Raw genomic sequence first — 19,289 nt, forward strand, 5'->3', positions numbered from 1 at the left:
AACATCAACAATTGTGTACTGGAAACTTTGAAAGGGAAGCCATGTTCTTAGAGTGCAGTTGAACTTTAGCTCAACATATCACCCTGAGGCACATGGTCAAGCATAGAGAGAATGAATCAGGTTCTGAAGGATAGGATGTATCTTATGGATCGACAAACTCACTGGGAGGATTATCTATATCTAGTAGAGTTTGATTATAATAATGGTTATCATAGTTCTATTGGGATGACACCTGTTTAGGCCTTGTATGGTCATCCTTGTCATACACCGTTGAGTTGGGATAGTTTAGAGGATCACATCCTATTAGGTCATGAGATGCTTCGAGATATGGAGCAACAGGTAGTGTGCATCTATGGGGATGTATCTACAACACATGATAGACAAAATAAGTATGCAGACACTCACATGACAAGTAAGCAGTTTACAGTTGGAGAGAAGGTATTCTTGAGAGTTCATCCATGGAAGAGTCTAATCTATTATGGAAAGGTTTTGAAGCTAGCACCTCAATTTGTGGGATTGTTTGAGATTCTTGAGAAGATAGGTCCAATTGCCTTCCATCTTGCATTTCTGCCTAGATTAGCTTGTGTAGATGATGTTTTCCATGATTATGTTCTTAGACAATATATTCCTGATGTGATACATGTTCTTGATTGGAATGTGTTACAAGTGGAGGACAGACAACTAGCTTTGGATCCAGTGCACATTCTTCAACAACGAGATTTGACCCTCAGGGGTCGAACCATAGAGCAGATAAGAGTCCAATGGGACCCTACAAATTGTATGCACCCTAAAATGGTTGCCTAGACTACGGGCCCAATTATTCAATTTATCAAATTTCCTAAATCAATGGTTTGCAATATTTTATTAAATCAATTCAAATCAATTTCTTTGATCAAATTGTAATTAATTCAATTATTTCAACATTTCCTAAGGTTTGATCATTTTATCCCAATTGTTGTTTAATTAAAAGAAAACCTCTCTTTTAATTAAATAATTAATCCACATTTAATTAATTAAGAGAAAAAATCCCTCTTTTAATTTAATTAAATATATCCTATTTAATTAAAAGAACTTGCTCCCTTTTAAGTAAATAAAATCCCACTTGAAAAGGAAAATAAAATAAATAAAAATTAAATAAATTCTTTTTTCCTCTACACTTAAATGCACATATTTCTAAATAGGATTTCATTTAATTTTCCTCCTCTTTTCTCTTTGTCTCACATGGATCATTCTTTCTCCACCCTTGATTAAATATTATTGAATCTTAATCGTCCACTCTTCTTTATAAGGGAGATCCCTCTCCTCATTTTTGACATCCACGATTTATGCTATTGTTTTTTATTAGATAAGTAGGTTTTACAGGGATCCTGAAACTTGAGAGTTAGAACAAAAACAGGTTGATAATGAGCATTAAAAGCCCAGCCACAGAAGAACAAGTCTAAAGGTTGATAATAAGCACTAGGCCCAGCCACTTAACAAAGGCCAAAGAAAAGGACAAACTATTAAGACAAGACAAACAAAATAGTCAAAATCCAGACAAAAAGGAGAAAGATAGGAACTAATCCTCGATCTTTCTTTCCAACTCTTGCATGACCTGGGCAGCCTCATGGGCCATCTAGTTCTCCTCGGTCTCCTGCTAGTGAGTCCTATGAACTTCCTGGTCCAGAGTAGAAAAAGTAATACCCGTGGCATTATCATCATCAGATCTGGCTTTACCCCTGTCTTTGTTGTCCACATCCCCCTGCATGCCTCTATCTTTAAGCCAATCAGTTAAAGATAGGATGTTGTTATTAATCAAGTTGAGCAGTGAGATCATCTGGCTCGACAGATTGTGATTGTAATTTTCTAGGTTGTGGGTCCTCCTTTCCACTGACCTATAGCTATCATCATGATCTGTCCCTTTCTCTAGGCATTTAAGATTCCTAGCTCCTTCCATTTGACCCACCTTCTCCTTGACCTCCTCTAGCTCATGAAAAAGCCACTTGATTGACCTATAATTATCTATCATGTTGTTGCGAGCATTGTTCAAGAGGTTCATCCCAAATTCCCTAGCATTATTAGAGATTAATCGCAAGGTTAATGAGCTCTTCAAGGTGATGCTCCTCTTGATTGTCCACTAGGATCTGGGGGTTCATCAGTTCTCTAAAAATGCCCATTTTTGAAGTCCTCGCATTAAAATTTCTCCAGGCTTTCCTCCTATCTTTGGCTAGCACCTCCCCCCCCTCAGCTCTAGAACTGTCCTTAATCTGCTTCTCTGGGTGGGCTTGAGGATGGATAGGGGAGAGAGGGAGTGGAAATGAATATGGATCCCGTTGCAACCTTTCATCCTCTGTGCCCATCCTCATGCGTTTCTTCTCCACCTGGGAGTCCTTTTTTTCCTCCTACCTCTCCTTATCCTCATCATCTGACTCCTTGGCCTCCTCTTCATCATTGTAGTCCTGCTCCTCATTCCCAAGCTTCTTCTGACCATGACCTCTAAGGCTTTTTCTGCTAGGGGTAATGGGAGAGAGCGACTTCTTAACATTAGGTGTAACTTTTTTACTAGTGAAAGTAAGCCCCCCTTCCTCAGAACTAATGCTCTGTATTTCATCCTAGTAAGAGGAGTAGCTAGAGCTATTGATTTCCTCATTCCTAGCCTATGAAGGGATGTTACTTATTGTCTGAGCCTTAAAGTGCTCATAGATGAGTAGTAACAGCCCCTCATGCAAAGCAGGTTAGCAAAGGGCTTCCTTTTGAAGCTGGACACCGCCTTGCTCATCGAGCTCAATAGATAGAAAGGGAAAGAAACTTTGCTATCATGTCAAAAATGATTCAAAATAATGAAATGGTGGGTGCGAACACAATCAAACCTAGGGTCAAGGGTAATGTACTCGATGACAACTCGCTGTACATACCTCCAAATCTTCACTATGGAATCTGGATCATAGAACGTATCACTCTTTTTTAGGGCTTTTAGTTCCTTGGTGTTGTTAGCAAAATCCTTAACTGCACTGGCCGAGAGCTTTTTGTCCCTAAAGAACTTAAAGCCCTCCATCAAAATCTCAGAAACAGTCGAAATCACCTCCTCCGTTATCAAAAAAGCTATCCCATTCACCTTGACTCTACCATCCTTCCATGAGCTAACCATACTGTCAGTCACATTTTGGTCGAAACCATGCAGCTTCATAATATACCTCAAAATCCTGCCCTGCACCAGTTTCTCCCACACTTTTTCCCTACTTCTCCATTTCTCCATTTTTCCCACCGGTTCTTTTCTGCACCTTTCACCCACCATATCTGCACTTTGCACTCCCATAGTTCTCATAAGCACAGCCCTCTGTAACTTCACCACTTGATAGGGTTCTCTGTAATTAAGAAAGAGACCGAAGAAATAAACCTTGTCGTTGCACAAGTTGCATATGCAGAAAATGACCCATAAAGTGTGCCAAATAAACTATAATAATTCCCACTTCTTACCTTTTCCAAATGTAGCCTTTATGAGTTAAACCCTTTCCCCATAAGCCTTTCCTATTCATAATTGTAGGTTGATCTCCTCCATACTCCCTTGGATCTTATCCAGCTCGATCAGGCTCTTAACTTCCACCGAAAAACCTTTTCCCAATTGCTAGGTCATTTTTTAGTTAGATTGGACACCTTTATTTGCGAACCAATCTGCCATTGGGTTCGCTTCTTGGAAAACATGAGTGACATGGACTCTATCAAATTTAGTGAGAGTCTCACATGTCTCTTCAATAAGATTAGCAATCGACCACAAATAATTAGATTTGCCATTTAAATATTTAATAATGTTATTCGAGTCCCCTTCAAGACAGAGGTTAGTTACTCCAGTTTCAAAAGCCAGTTTCACCAAATGATTGGCCGCACTTGCTTCTGCAAAGTGATTTGTTTGGAATCCTAGCGGGAGAGAGAAGGCTGCTACTCCCTCCCCAAATTCATTCCTTATTATGCCTCCACATCCTGAGGAGCCAGGATTTCCCTTAGAGGCCCCATCAAAATTGGCTTTATGCCATCCTTCTAGGGGGAGAAGCCACTTTGCTTCCTGTCTTTTAATCATTCTTTATTTTTCCTTTGCCATTTTCCTACCGCCCACTTCAATATCACCCCCTTCCTTACTAGGTAGTTTTCCTTTATATTTTTATAAATCTTCTTCCTAAGAACAATGGTTGGCTCCTCTCTGTCTCTAAAGATTCTATTATTTCTCTCCTTCCATATGCTCCAACAATAGTGAGGTAAGATCTAGGTACCTAAATCCTACAAAACAGGAAAATTGAACAAAGATTTCCATTGGCTAAAAAAATCCAGGAGACTTTCTGGCATGCACCAGCTAATCCCTAAGTTTTGGGTTAGGAAATCCCAAACCTGCTTAGAGAAGGAACAGTGAATGAACAAGTGGTTGCCTGTTTCCAGCTGGTTCTTACATAAAATACATCTGCTTGGCAGATACCGACCTCTTTTTATAAGGTTATCCTGAGTAGGAATTTTGTTCTGTAAGGCCAGCCAATAAAATACATTGATTTTAGGAGTGAGGTTAGGGATCCAAGCTCTCGACCATGGAGGCTTCTCTTTTAAGCTCCAAAGAGCCATATACCTGGAAGCAACAGAGTAGTTTCTATTGTAGTTGTCCCCCTAGATCATTTCACCCTCTTGTTACTGAGAGCCATAAAGTTTAACATTAACATGATTGGTTTTAGATCATCAGAGATTATAGACAGATCTATCCAATCTTGGTCATTCCTATAGTTGCAGACTTTCAGCCCAAAAAGTTGAATACAATGGTTCATCCAAACATCATAGACATGATTATTCATAAGGGGTCCCTGAATAAGCCAACTATCAGACCGAAACTGGATATCCTCCCCATTCCCCAATTTCCAAGAAACTTTAGCCTTTGCTAGGTCCCTGGCTTTCAGAAAACCTTTCCCGATCGCTATTGTTATGTTGCAGTTTGGAGAGCGATTTTTGGGGAAGGAGTTTGAGCATTAAAGTTTTTTGTGGAGAACTTCTATCTTCTTATCTTCTTCTCTCATGCATCTATGGCTTCCATCATCATGATCCATCCTTGCATTTTCATATTAGCTTAGATTTGTATTTTCTTTTATAGACTAATCTTGCATTGTTATTTCCTTTCATAGATTAGATTTCTTTTCTTGCATTGCTTTGCATTGTTATCATTTAGATTAGCTTGCATCTTCATTTGCATACATATTTTGATCTTTGAATCTCTCATTTTATGGTGTACTTGCATGGGCACAAACTAGGTCAAACTAAGGGCCTCCATTATAAACCCTTGCACTCCATGAATAGAAAGCTATGAGACACCATTTGAGACCTCATTCTTGAGCAATCTTGGATATAATGACTCATAGAAGTATGCCAACATTTTAGCACACATTAATGAGTCATTGGCTACATGGGACGATGCATTTGGATTACAAGATCTATATCCATACTTGTTTATAGGCTTCCAAGAGTAAGTATTAGTCTAGGGGGGTGGATGTAGTACCTACCCCTATTTTACTTTTTATGTTATATAGTTGAATTCTTTTAGGCCAACTTTCATAGCTATGTGATATTAGTTAGTGGTACTTGGTTACCTGATTTGATTGATGTTATTCCATACTTAGATTATATATTTGATGAGCTACTTGATACTCGATTATTTCATGTGTTCATGGTTATTCTTTCGATGATTATGCTTTGTATATTTCATATAGTGATTTCAGTTGTTTTTGTAATTATGGTTATATGGATGATTTATATGTGGTTTTATGGTTACTTATCCCATACTTGCATGTGCATGGTGTACATGTATGTTTTACTTTGTGTTTGACATTTCTAAGGTGGTTGAGGGAGGGAGTCGTAGTTATTTGCTAGTCAGGATCCACACGATGTATCACTCCCCACCATTGTCTATTTAGTTTAGATATATATGCATATGTACATATTCAGCTTTTATGCAGATTGTAAGTACCAGACATTGACTTCCTTGAATTGTCAGGATGAGCATGCCTTATCATAGTATCTCAGTGATAAAAGAGGGGATATAGTTCTCAAGTCCAAATCCTAAACTTAAGCCAATTGTCCTAAAATATAGGACAAGTATCTGAGTTATTTACCTTTCTGAATTCATCGAGTGACGTGAATTTGAGATTTTTGACCTTTGAGTTTGACTTCATACTTTATCATTTAGATGACTTTTCTTATTAAGTTTGTGGGTCTACTATGATTTTCGGCTATAATTAAATCAAACCAAGATATATTAAATGATTTAATTAAATGAAAATTTTATAAAGAAAAATCAATTTTTAATTATATTGAATTAATTGGGAAATTAATTAAATAGAAGAAATAAATTTAAAATTTTAATTAAAAGACCAATTTTGGCATTATTATATTTATTTAATATAATAATAATAAATTTAGAATTTTCACTTAAATAATGAACTTTAAATACCAATATGTTTTTCTAAATACGTCTTCTTATTTTAATAAAAATGAAATGGGAATATTTTAAATAAATTTTATTTTAATTAAAAAGAAAAAGGTGTGCACAAAGAATTAAATAAATTAAAATAATAAAAGAAAAGGCTTTTACACATTCGTAAAATCAAAACCTGGGACGAGAAAATTCTTTATTGCGAGATTAGAGCTCATTTCTCTATAGACAAGTTTGGAGGAGCAACTAGAGCTTTGGCAGGAGGATTTTATTGTGGGTTTTTGGAGATAAGGAATTGGTGGGCACAAGGCTTCATCAATTTTTTGTTTGCATCAGACTAAGGTAGGAATCTGTGCAATTCTTTTGGAAATTCCTTTAAGAATCATATGTCTCCATCATGCCTAGAAAAGAAAGATTGTTTGTGCTAGATCTATTAAGTTATTTGAATCATTTGATTTCCATGAAATGTGAATACAAATTTGAAAACCCTTGTTGAAATTTTGATTTTTCTATTATCAAACAACCATTTGGAAAATCTAGAAAATTGTAGAAAACTAGCTAGGGTTTGGTTAGAATTTATAATTTGATTTATGAACGAATTTATTTTTTATTTAAAAAAATACGTATATATTCTGCTGCAAAAAAATTGTCCTTCTCGACTGTTCTTGCAACTTTTCAAAATCAAATATGTATGTTAAAGAATATTTTTATATATACAAAAAAATGTTATATTTAAAAAAATAAAAAAATAAGTATATATATATATATATATATATATGATTGGAGGGAAGAGGTTTCGAAACCCCCACCCCCACCACCAAGGTCATGTCCTGCCAAAGGCAAGTGCAGGACTGCCTAAGGCAGTATGTGCTCTACCAAAGGCAATGCACAACTATTGAGGGCAAGCCAAGCTCTGCCCAAAGCAGGTGGGACTTCCTCTAGCAGTCAAGGCCACATGATGATGCACCCCATAATTTTAGGGTTATTTAATTAATATTTTTATATGAAGTTTTTATTAAAAAAATATAAAATTATTTTAAATTAAAGATTTAATTGCTTTAATTTTGATTAAAAGTAAGATGAAATATCTTTCTTTGGAAGTTAATTATATTTTTTAGTAATACATTTGCTTGACTAATTAAGCAGAGTTTAATAATTATTAAATTTAACTATTATTTAAACATGTTAAAGGGATCCTTGGAGAAACTTAGCAAACAAAAAACTCCACTTTTTACTCAAATTGAACCTTAGAGATTATTTTGGAAAAAACTAATATAATTGAATAATTACACTTGTTATATTTGCATGACCGAGATGGTTGTGTTTTATTTTGCGATGGGGTTTGGAAAAACTTAGTATTTTGGCCAGTTAGGTATGTTTACTAGAGGCTTGGAAAGTGATTGATTTATGATGTTGTTATGTAATGTTGTGATTTTTGTGACTTAACCTTTGAAGAATTGATCAGTTGTCTATTGTGCTTCCAGTTGCTCGTATAGGACTGATGTGATCATTGTGGTTTGATGAGATATTTTGTTATGAGCTTAGGGTAGGTAATCTTTGTGTATGTTGGGAAGAGGCTTGTAATGGAGGTTAGAGCCCTAAAGAGGATGCATGGGTAACACATTGTAAGTTATAATAATAAGTGCTAATATTTCATTAATGGGGCTAAAATGAACTAACAAGAGTTAGTGTATTCCCTTGCCCATGCCTTGAGTTCTAGTACAAGCTAGGATGGGAGTAGAGAGGATGTTTGGTTGTGAACATGCCTCGTTAGTATGCCTTATCTATGATAGAGGATATTTATGCCACATAGAGTCACTAGGGGGCTAAAGTCTAAAGCGACTGCTAGGGTAACCTTAAAGTTGGCTCATGTGATGACACTTGCCTACATGCATATTATGTTTCCTACGTGTCGTTGTTTCCTTTGGGATTAGATGTTACTTGTGTAGTTGGTACCTTCGAGATAGATTGCTATCAAGATTCCTTGACCTAGATTCTTGTTATGACTTCAGATTGTTATCTATTTAGGACTTTAGAATATCTCATTAGCATAGTGGGAGTGGGCCATTTAGGTTCCACAAGGTCAAGTGGTAGTGTTTCTTATACCATTGAGATCCGATAGCTAGATGTTGATGTTGGATGTACCTTGTGCAATTGTTTTTACTAAGAAAAACATGTTTTAATGGGGCCCTAAAACCCTTACACTTCTAAGAGTAAAACAAAGATAAAATGCTTAAAGTATTAGTCAAACTAAAAACAACATTCTGAAACAACCCCCCTCAGGGAAAAGATATAAACCATAAAAAAAATAGGGGAGCAAAACAAAAAACTAGGAGAGGCCCAAAAGCTAGGAAGGTTGCTCAGGTTACTTCTATAAGTATTTTTGTAGCACGAATTTTTAGCTCAGACATTCTTCTAGCTGCCTCTTTCATGGCAGACAGATCTTTGTTAGGTTCTTGGATATCGTTCTTCTTCATGTTGGATTTGGTTCTCTTCCTTGAACCATCCTCGGGAGACCTATCTTTGGTGCTGTTAGGAGAAAGGTCATCCTCTTTGTTGACCCTGTGTTCTTCAATTTTGTTGATGAATGCCTTTATGTTCTCATTAGCCTCTTTAAGGATGTTGTAGTTTTTCTTAGCAATAATTTTCATAGAGCCCTCCATGGTTTGAACCCTACTCTTCAATTCCTCCACTCTGTTATCCATGTCATTTTCCTCCTTTGTTTTCCTATTCTGCAAGTTGTAATTCCCCTTCTCCAAACTACTCACTCTATATTTGAGCTCCCATATTTCGTGGAAAATCCATTTGGTGGTTCGATAGGTATCCACTACACTATTTTTTGCATTGTTAAGCACATCCATTTGAGGGTTTTCCTTTGTGATATCACTTAAAATTACAAGGGTCAGATCAATCAGCTCCTCCATTTGAATTTTTCCCTCTTTATTCTCCTTGACCATAGTTATAATCATTTCTTTGTTGATCCCCATCCTTGCAGAAATAGTATCAAAATTCCTCTAGACCACATTCCTATCTTTGCCCGTAATCATGCATTTGTAATGGCTCGATTCCAATTCCTCATAATCCTGCTCGTACTCTTTCCTACACCCCTATTTCTTATCATTCTCATCACTATCCTTCTCCACCTCCTAGTTTTCTTCATTGTATTCAGAATCTCTCCCTCTTTTCCCACCCCTGAAGGTCTTGTCCTCATAATCAAGTCCTTTCTACTGGCTGACATTTTTATGTTAATGTTTCTCTTACCACCCATCCTCTTTTTGTCCTCCCCTTCCTTGAGTTTGGTCTCCTCTTCTCCATCAACACTATTTCCCTTCGTGTCCATGCCCTCTACCATTTCATTGTAGTCCCTATGAGATGAAATCTTAAAGCCTTGTATAGGTTTGGTATTCACTTTTTTATCCTTTCTCTCCATTTTGATACTTTTTTTACCAATATTATATTGTGGGGTAGCATCCTCCTCCGTGTCCAAGTGCATCTCTTGGTTGTGCTCAGTATCTGAAGGAGTATAGTCCTCTCCCGACTCATCCAAATCATCTCTACCCTTCTTCCCCACCTTCCTATTCTTAATTTGTTTCCTCATAGACCTAGCCTTAAAAAAATTGTAGATTAACAAGAAGAGCCCTTCATGGAAGGTTGGATTACTTGAGTGCTTCTCGTTATAGTAATTAATATTTTCATTAATAAATAGAAAATAAAAAAAGGAATAGATATCTTTGCCCCATACCTAAAATGGTTAAGAAGAATGAAATGGTTGGTGTAGAGGTGGTCAAATCTCATGTCAAGGGAAATGTGCTTAAGGCCTTCTTTTCCTCCAAATCTTTGGTGAATTCATCTAGAGCCTACCCATAAATCTTTCTATCTCTATAGAATTTCTTCCCCATGATGGGTATGCCATTCACTATAGAGATAACATCCTCCATCATTGTGAAATCCCTTACATCAATCTTTACAATCCCCTCATTCCATCTCTTAACCATGCTTTGCATAATAGAGGGTTTCCACCCATAAAGTTGTTCAATGAAATTGGTAACTTTGCCTTTTTTCAAAATGCTCCATACCTTAGAGCATCAACACCACTTCTAAGCTTCGTCCTTGGGTTCCCTCCTATGTCTTTCCCCCACCATTATTTCTTCCTCTCTGCAAATTTTTCTTTTGGTATTGATAATCTTCAAAGCTGGATTATTGTTAACACTAGTCATTTTTGTGAAACTTCTTTTCACCTTGTGTACTTTATGCCCAAAATCAATCCTCAAAGTGAGATGATGGATATTATTGATGTGAAAAGTACAATTTTTTTCATACTTACACATCATATTTCTGCACATTTCCCATAACTCGTAAACTGTCATAATGTGCCTTTTATGATTCCCAATCTACCCAGGATCCTTTCCCTTTCTATCAACTCAAGGATTTCCAACGGAAAAGTATGCCCATCCGTCCACTTTGCCACTTCATTATTCTTGATTGCCTAGTTGGCCAACCTATCAGCCACTTGATTGACTTCCCTATACTCATGAGCCACATAAGTATTATCAAAAGTCTTAAGGTGTTGAATGCAATCTTCAGTTATATTCATGAACATCCACATAGGCTCATTCTTCTCATTAAGACAATCTATAATATTCTTTGAGTCTCCTTCTAGCCAAAGAATTTTGACTCCCATGTCCTGAGGCAGTTTGATTGTTTGATGAGCCGTAGTTGCCTCCACATAATGGTTAGTTTGCATTCCCATAGGTGCTGACACAACAACAATCCTTTTTCCATGTGCATTTCTGATGATACCTCTATTCAAGGTATGTTTGTCATTGCACCAAAAGCTCAAGCTATCAATAAATATCACAAACACTAGACTTACCTAGATCCATGAGAGGCGGTTAAGCCATGTTACAAACCGTGAAGGAGGTGCTAACTACCAAGTCAACAATCTCCCCCTCAACACTGACTAAGGGTTTTGCACTTATGGAATGAAGGAGACATCCCAAGATTCAAACCCATGATCCAAGGCTTTGATACCAATTGTTGGTATGTTTGTCATTGTACCAAAAGTTTGAGCTATCAATGAATGTCATAAACAGTAGACTTACCTAGATCCATGAGAGGTGGTTAAGCCATGTTGTGAACCCCGAAGGAGGTGTTGACCATCAAGACAACAACCTCCCACCCCAACCATTCTCAAGTTACCTTTGGTTGCCCCATCAAAATTTTCTTTGTGCCAACCCTTAGGTAGGAGAGTCCATCTGCACTATTTCCTCTTATTAGTATCCATAACCTTTGAGCTAAGAAGGGTGTTAGGACCTTTAATGGTAGAGTAGTTTTCTAACAAAGTGTTAAGGATTTTGTGGAAGACAATTTTAGCATTTATTTCTTTCTCCTTAAAAATTATGTTGTTCCACTCTTTCCACACTCCTCAATGGACATGAGGCAAGGTCTGTTAGTCTTAGAATGGTTTTGACATTTGAGTGTCAACACACTTAACCACTTTCTACATTGGAGCCGAGCACACTACGTATGTCGAGCCACAACATGAGCCGAATCAGGAAATCCAACAGGTGTCGAGTGATCTTCAGGTGTCGAGCAGCCTTCAGGTGCCGAGTGAAGATCAAGTGCCGAGTGACTTCAGGTGCCAAGCATGATATAGGAGCCGAGTAATATTTGAGTGCCGAGTCACAGACAATGCTGAGCAAAATAGAAATGCAACAGGAGCTGAGTAAGCCAGTTTGTTATATGTGTCGAGCAATAGGAATCAGTAAGTGCCGAGTAACATAGAATGCACATATGAGTTTGTAATTTCACTAACTCAACCATTTTCATGGCTGAGATATGATGAATCTCGAAGGATTTAAGTGATAAAATCAAATCTTTTCTATTTCCTATGCAATCTACATGCAACAAATAAGAAAAATGGAGAAGGCATGCAACCAATAATAAAAGTGCAAGGAATGAGCGAGAAACAAAGATTCAATATGGATCGTAGATCCATATCTAACCTTAAGTCTTCGAATGTCTTTATAAGGAAGACAAAATCTCATTGATTTGTAGAGGATGAAGAAGTGTATGGAAAACTATAGTGGAATTTAGAGTGAAGAATAAAAAGACTTAAGGGAAGAGAGTAGTAGTGAAATATTTAGTTGATTAGAACAAAGCAAGGGATACAAACAAGTATTAGATCTCAGAGGATCAAGATCAGAGTAAGCAGATCAAGTGCCTGTATTCAACAATCAAAGGATTGTAAGCTATCAGGTTTATTATGCCTAATACTCTCTAGCCATTGTATTAGAAAGGAAATCCTATGTTGATAGGTTAGCTTAACAGCTATTTTGTAGATCCTTTAAATAGGTGATTAAATCCTTTAATAGGGTAACACTTCATGTAAAGTGTTTGTAAATCCTTTAACCAGGTCACTATTGACACAGTGTAAAGCCTTTAATAGGGTAGACCATCAGAAGTGGTCAAACATTATTACTGTAGTAATTTTGTGGGTATCATCCCCACCCCAATTTTACCTTCTTATTCCTGGAGGGTTTCTAGGTTACCAAAATCTCAAGTGCTATGTGGTGGTACATGTTTGTTTTTTATGGATGTTTGATATGTTTATATGCATGCAATCTACTTTCAGTTAAAAGTTTTAATGGTTAAAGTCCAAGTCCAATTCTTCTTATTCACCCCCACCCCCTCTCAGAAGCATTCTTCCTATTTGAATATTCCAACAATTGGTATCATAGCAAAGTTCTCTCAAAATGAAGCCTAACAACTTGGAGGAAAAGATCTAAAGATGGAAATTTTCAAACTTGGAAAGATCATTGAGAACCAGGTGATAGATGTGCATCTCACTCTACACAAGGTTGAAGAAGCTAGAGTGGAATTAAGAAAATCCTTGAAAAGAAGGAAAGAGATAGCCATAGCAGAAAATGATATAAACTATAGGGAGATTGATACCACACAAGTGTTTGCCAATGGAGACACTAAAGAGTTTGATGCAACAATAGCAGAACTTATGGAGAAAAACAAAGTTTAAGTAGAAGAGATAAGATCTCTTAAGATGGAACATGAATCACAGGCCATAATGTAATGTGAAATCACTGAACAAAAGAAAATAGCAGTTGAGGATAGAGTCATGATGGAAGATGACAAAATAAATCTTGCAAACAGACTTGAAGAAAAATGTACTGAATTAACAAGGATCTCAAACATGCAGATGGATACACTTGCCCAAATGATGAACCTTCATCATGAACTCAATATGAAAGATATTGAGATCTCTACTTTGAAGATGCAGAATGAACAACTGTAGAATGAATTGAATAGAGAAAAAGAGGTAGCAGAGAATCTCAACAAGTCAAGTGAAGCCATCAAGTACTTTGAACAGTTGATGAAATTTCCAAGATCCACCCATGATACATCAAGACTTGGATACAACATCAATGAAATTGGAGAATCATCAAAGAGTGGCGAGCAAAGAAGTGACAAAGGTAAGGATTCTAAACCCACTTGTCATTATTGTAATAAAAGGGGCATACTGCTAATGTTTGCAGGAGTAGAAGAATCAATCAGCCAAACACACCCAAAAGCAAGGGTTACTGTCACAAGTGAAACATGCAAGGACATATGACACAAGATTGCAGGTCCAAAGTCACAAGGACACAAAGATTTGATGGACATTTCCATAATTGTAAGAAGTATGGACATAGAGCATTTGAATGCAGATCAAAGCTTGTGTGAACATCAAATCAACCAGCAAAAATAAAAGGGAATGAAAGTTACTACCATTGGGATTATAACACCAAGTATAGCTATCATTATTGTCAGGAATATGGGCATATACCCCAAAACTGCATAAAAACACATTTCAAGGGGAACTATAAAAGATGGTTGAACCAAACCACATGTTTCAATTGCCTAAAAATTGGTCATATTAGCAAAAACTGTCCTACGAGGTCAAAGGCACCCAAGACTGAAGTAAATAAGGGAAAAGAAAAGATTGATGAAGAACACACTAGAATAGACATGAAGAAGACATGGCAGGAAAATAATGAATCAAGTACATCCAATGGAAGGGTCACTTCACCCACAAGGTCAAGTGATCATTTCTCATCCAATTAATCACAAGATGAGCCTACGGGGCTAATACATATAAGGAAGTATCATACATCAGCCCTAAACCATGAAGAAGCAATGCAAAGTATAAATCTACATGAGACAAGATGCCAAGAAAAAATTTTAAATGATGATGCCGAGCTGTCTTTGGATGCCGAGTAAAATTCTAGAGGATGTCGAGTTCCTAACATCAATCGAGTTGATAACTGATGTCGAGTTAAATAACTCCAATGGTAGCCGAGTGAAGTGGAAATGTAGTGCAAGCCAAGTCATGTTAAAATTCTTTCAGAAGCCGAGTGGGCAGTTGAGCATTTAATGTGATGGAAATAGGGTATATTATCGCAATTTCAATCATTCTTCCTCATCGCATTCAAGAAGCAAAGAAGAGAAAGAGAGCGGAGCAACTTCATAGCAGAGAATCCAATATTCCAAGCAGATTCCAACCTCTTACAATGCATTTTCATCGATCTTGAGGTATTTTCATTTGTGTCGAGCTACACAGTTTCATATTTCTGTGTAAAGGAAACCCTAGTTTGCACAAATGGCTTCGAGCTCTAAGAAAACCCATGACAAAGAGTCATTTGAAGTCCAGCTAGTATCTAATGAGGTTAAGTAGCCTGATTTTCGTCCCATCCCTGAAGTTGCATACAGAAACGATCTTGCTGGAGCCCTTTCTCACATACCCCCAAAAGTTGTAATGGTCTAGGACGTAAGAAGATGCTATAATTGCAAGATAGGAGCCATAGGAGATATGGAAATAAGGGAAGCCTATGAGAAGTTGTGTGTAGACAAAGTTTTGAAAGATGAATACAAAATTATAGAAAGGAAGGGTTTAACACGAGTTTTGAGTTTTCCCACTATATTTAAGATAGAATGGATCAGACTTGTGTTAAGAAGAATTCATGATGGTAGTCTGTGGCTAGAAGATGTTCCCACCAAGATCATGAAAAGAATCATTCATAGGGTAACTAGATATCCTACCCTAGATCGATACAAGACCTTGAGAAGTGAATCCAAGGAGGTTATTGAGAAACACATAGGTGTCCAGTGGAATAAAAGAGGAATGACAATTCACACCATTCAAGATCCTCTCGTTGAATTTGTTGTCAAAGTTATTGCCCATAAATTTTATCAATCTAGTAGACTTAACAGTGTGCCATGTATTGCAGTAGATGTAGGCTACAAATTGGTGAAAAAGAATCATACTTATGATCTTGCAGAACTGCAACTACAACAGATTAATGAAAACCTAGCAGCTATAAGAAGGACAAAGGGTGCCCAATGCAAATTTGGAGCAATTTTGGTTTGTATATTCTTTTATGTTCAGAATGAATTTCTTTCTTTTGGAAAAGTTACATGGAGAAATGATAGAACTATCATAGCCCAAATTAATGAATATATAGAACAAATGGGAGACAATTTCGACACACTAATCATAAGCTATTTTGAGGATTTCAAGAAATCCATGAAGCAAAGGGTAAGAATACCAGTTTCCTTAGTGGAAAGATATACTAATGATATATGCTTCCTAGTTGATATTGATTTCACCTATATCCAAGAAGCAGTTCCAAGGGTGAGATGGCTAAGGACATTTCGTTATGAGATCAACATAGATGAAGCATTTGCAACAATAACTGCATTATTGGCAGAAGAGACAAACAAGAGTGCCTCACACTTTGGCACTTATGATGTGGTAAGGTCAAAGGTGAATATGGAGTTAAAGATTGCCTCCACAATGAAGAAGAAAGATAAATTGGTGAAGAAAATTAAGAAGAAATTTGGTGAAGGAATTGAGGCTGAAGCAGAAGAAGAAGATGATGATGACGATGATGATGATGAGGATGAACAAGAGCAAGGCCAAATGGAATTGACTCAAGGCCTAGGTGAAGACAAGGAGGAAGATGCTAAGGAAGAAGAAGCCGAGAAAGCACCAACCCAAGCCGAGCCAAAGAAAAGAAAGGCAACATTATAGCCTCCAACCCAGCCCAAAACAAAGAAGGGTGCCAAGCCAACTCAAGCCAAACCACAAATACCAGTCACAAGGGTTACCACAAGGGCATCTTCACAAAAGGCCAAGGAACAAATCAAAGAGAAGAAGAAGGCTATTGAACAGACTAGTGAAGTGCCAAGAAAAAGAAGAAAATATGTAGCACAACCAGATTCTGATGAGGAGGAAAGAACAGAGTCAGAAGATATCAACCAATTCAGAGTGGTAAGTCATCCTCCAAAATCAGCCTTAGATAAAATTTGTGAAAATATTAAGAATGCATATTTTACTGATTTGAAAAGCATTGACTTCAACAAGCTCAGTAAAGAAGAGCAAAACAAAATAGAGGAATTAGTATATGCCGTGATGGCTGAATTCAAGACTACACCTCTAGAGCTAGACAATACCATGCCTAGAGAATTATATGAGATAATTGAAAACAAATGGCATTATTGTCTGAAAAATGAAAAGGAGATAAGAGAATCTACCTTAGCATAGGTGATGCCTGACCTAACATGAGGTCAAATAACAAAGGCTAATAAGAAATATAGTGGCAATTTCACACCAAAGCATAGAGCCTTTGATATCTTACAAAACAAGATTGAAAATGTTGTCAATAAATCAACAAAAATATGGAAGTTGATATATGGCTTGACTACTGTCAAAGATGGAGAAGAAGATCCCCTTGAGGGACAAAACATAGAACATGCAGAGCTTAGTGAGAAGGAGGAGGAAGAAGCAAAGAATACAGAGAAAGGAGAAGAAGATAAGAAGGAAGAAGAAAAGAAAGAAGAAGAAGAGAAGAAGGAAGAAGAAGAGAAGAAGGGAGAAGAAAAGAAAGATGGAGAGGAGAAAGAAATAGAGGAGGAGACACAAAAGCAAGATGAAATGGCAACAATTGAGCAGGAGTAGCAACAAGACTAGAGTGTGCAAGACACACAATTGCTACCTTCTAGCCCTCCTCATGTACCCATCACACCTGCAAAAATTGTAACTATACAGGATGTTCCTGACACTTTTGCTCAGAACATCAATCCATTAACTATAGAGGATCTCAAAAGAATCCTTGACCAATCCACACAACAAGAAAAATTATGTACAGATCCAGTATTGGGCAGCGTGGATGAATTATAAAAATTGGTAGAAAACATAGTTAGAGATAAGGTGAATCCACAAGAACCACCTTCCATCATCTCTATAGCTACTAGTGGTCAACTTCAAATGCAAATAGTTGTCTCATCAGGAATAGTTGATACCACAGTGCAAAAGCCAAGTGAAGTAGGAGACAAAGAAATAGAACAAACAGGATAGACTATTACATCTGATCCTAAAACACAAACACAAGGTGCACTTCCTAAAATTTCTATAATTGATCAAGGTAGTTCATAAGAGAAGGAAGCAGAGGAAACCCCTAAAGAGTAGGATTCAATACAAACATTGATAAATTTGCCTACCTCCGGAACTCCTTCACAATAGCCAAGTAATGATGCAATGCCACTACAAATATCAGCACCAGGATCAAGTTCTACAAAAGTTGCAAGGGTACTTCACTATGCAGACCTTGAGTTAGATGAGGAGATAGTCATACCAAGTGATGACTCAAAAACAATAAGTATTGATCAAATCAATGAGGTGCAGGAAGCATTGAATAGAAGAAAAAGGCAAGAGATACTTAGGAAGGAGTATAAACAAAAGCAAACATTGCATGAGATTAAAGACATCTTTATGGATGCCTTCAGTTTGCAATCACTAGATGAGTCAAAGCATATAATGGAGAAATTATCAAATATTGTTGACCAAGTGACAAATGAAGACCAAGAAACAAATGTAAAACTTATGGAATGGTTTGAAAGGAAATTCCAAGGGAAAGTAAATGAGAAAATATCTAGTGAAATTGCACTTTCCCAGGTTGAATTAGCAAAAGCACTTGACAAAGTGAAAAAGGTACTTGAGAATATTTTCTCATTGTACACAAAAACTGTGTGACTTTTCATACTTCACACAAGAGACAAGCCAAAGAATAATGAGCCTGGAGAGGAATCTGAAGATTTCAAGCACACAATTACCCAAAGATCCAGCTCACAGTGAGAAGTATTTTAATCAAACACTTCACACTCAGAAAGAAGTAGCTGTGTTAACAGTAGAAGAGGCCACCATCAAGGCCAAACTGATATAGCTCCAATCCTCCATTACTCAACATTTGGAAGTACTCCATAAAGAATAGGTCTATGCTGAAACTGTTCTCAAGAAAGATCCTAATCTTTCTACTTTAGATGGACCTGTTCACCTTGTTGCAGAGACTGCCATCCAACACAAGTCATTGGAAATTTCTTTGCATAATTGGGATGCAGCTCTTAGGATGATTATGGAGGTAAATAGCACATTTTTGGCGAAATATGGTCTTAACCCTTAAAACCCTTTGACATAAGTGTCAAAAAGGGGGAGATATTATAAGATGAATGGGGGAGACAAGATGAAAGGGGGAGACAAGATAAAAGGGGAGCATGATATACAACACAAAATTTTGGTTACCAAGATAGCCCAAAAAATGGCACAATCAACTCAGAGGGAGTTACAATAATTTTGAGGTATATATATTTTAAGTTACAAAATTTTGATCAAGTTTTCTTTAACCTCTGTATGTACCGAGTAGATTAGTGAATGTACTCATAAGGTCAGATAAATAATGCTTAGTTAAGCGTTTTTGTCACTCATGTCAAAGGGGGAGATTGTTAGTCTTAGAATGGTTTTGAC

Source organism: Cupressus sempervirens, chromosome 3 (assembly GCF_028749045.1).
Source record: "Cupressus sempervirens isolate cs-2001-9-10 chromosome 3, ASM2874904v1, whole genome shotgun sequence".
NCBI lineage: Eukaryota > Viridiplantae > Streptophyta > Pinopsida > Cupressales > Cupressaceae > Cupressus > Cupressus sempervirens.